General features: G+C 41.8%; 1 pseudogene; it reads left to right on the top strand.

Annotated features, from left to right (window-relative positions):
* Positions 1-1191: 1191 nt before the first annotated feature.
* LOC102862526 lies at positions 1192-1631 on the top strand (annotated as a pseudogene).
* The last annotated feature ends 303 nt before the right edge of the window (positions 1632-1934 follow it).

The following is a 1934-nucleotide window of genomic DNA, read 5'->3' as shown; positions in this document are numbered from 1 at the left end:
ATTCCACTCTAATCCTCACCAGAACCAGCAAACAAGCCTCTGTAGAATCCAGCTCCTGCAGACGACATAGCCAACCATAAATTGAGGTACTTAGAGTGAACCTAACTAGAAATACAAAATCCATGTGTTAGGAAAAAAAAACCAACCCAAACATATCTACAGAGTATTTCTGCAAGACACAATAAAAGACCGAAATGGTACAACTACTCTGGAAGGCAGTTTGGTGCTTTTTCAAAAAGCTGAACATAGAAATTCTATATGACCCAGCTATTCCATTGCTTGGAATATACCCCGAGAAAATAAGAACTGAAGCTCAAATAGAGACTTGGACACAGTGTTCATAGCAGCATCATTCACCATTGCAAGAGCATGACAATGTCCCAGATGTCCAACCACAATTGAATGGATTGAGAAATTATGATACATTCACACAATGGAATACTACACAGCATGCAGGAGCAATGATTTTATAAATTATTACCCAGCTTGGGAGAGACTAGAGAGCATTATGCTGAGTGAACTAACTCAGTTCCAGAAGGACAAATATTGCATAAAACCAATATTGTAAAATGAGTATGAGGATCCAAGGGGTGGGGAGGGTGGAAGCAGAGGGATGAGGATGTGCGGGGAGTGGGGGGAGGATTAATCATGGGGTTGTACAATTTGATGGGGGGCGGGTTTGAGGGAAATTGGAAGGATCTGGTGTGAAAAACAATGTATTTGAATTTTATAAATAAACTAGTATAATAATTAAAAAATTCTAAAAAAAAGAAAACAAAGATCTTTACCACTGGGTCAACAGGTGGCATCATGAGAGATGGAGAAAGGACTGAAGTTATCAATGATTTCATCTTGCTTAGATCAACAATCAGTACTATTGGTACCAGCAGCCATGAGATCAGAAGACATATTTCATTGGACAAGCCCACGGTCAGAGACCTCTTCAAAATTCTAAACAGCAGGGCTGTGTTGTGCGTGTGAGCCCCGTAGGGCCGGGGAGGCACCAGCTGCCACACGGAAGGAGGCCGAGGCCGCAGCTTGAGGGAGGCTCCGCCCCTCTGCGCCGGTGTCTGGCAGATCCGGTATGAGAAGAAGAGACAGTCCTTCCCTGCTTCCCGGATAATCAAGAGTTTTGGCCAGACCTTTGAGCGCACACCGAGATAGTGCAGAGCCAGACAAAAAGCACAGACTATGGCGCTGAAACGGATTAATAATGAACTTAGTGATTTGGCTCGCGATCCTCCAGCACAATGTTCTGCAGGTCCAGTTGGAGATGGTATGTTTCATTGGCAAGCCACAATTATGGGACCTAATGACAGCCCATATCAAGGCGGTGTATTCTTTTTGACAATTCATTTTTCTACAGACTACCCCTTCAAACCACTTAAGGTTGCATTTACAACAAGAATTTATCATCCAAATATTAACAGTAATGGCAGCATTTGTCTCGATATACTAAGATCATAGTGGTCTCCTCCTTTAACTATTTCTAAAGTTCTTTTATTCATTTGTTCACTGCTGTGCAATCCGAACCCAGATGACCCCCTAGTGCCAGAGATCGAATGCATCTATAAAACAGAGAGAAATACAACAGAATATCTCGGAAACGGACTCAGAAGTATGCCATGTGATGCTACCTTGAAGTCCGAATAACCTGCATTATAGCTTGAATAAACTTTAGTGTTCCTTTTTTGATTTCTTATCCGGCTGCTCCCCTATCAGACCTCATCTTTTTAAATTTTGTTTACCTCCCTCCATTCATTCACATGCTCATCTGAGAAGACTGAAGTTCTTTCAGCGTTGGACAATAACTGCTTTTAGAAACTGTAAAGTAGTTACAAGAGCACAGTTGCCCAAGATTCAGAGGTGGTTTTGTTTGTTTTTTTTTTTTTAAAGGATCATGTGTCACAGGAGTCCACAATTAAGGTTGCATA

Source organism: Elephantulus edwardii, unplaced genomic scaffold, assembly GCF_000299155.1.
Source record: "Elephantulus edwardii isolate Elephantulus edwardi_28Jun2011 unplaced genomic scaffold, EleEdw1.0 scaffold00050, whole genome shotgun sequence".
Lineage (NCBI taxonomy): Eukaryota > Metazoa > Chordata > Mammalia > Macroscelidea > Macroscelididae > Elephantulus > Elephantulus edwardii.
This window is presented reverse-complemented; position numbering and strand designations above follow the sequence as displayed.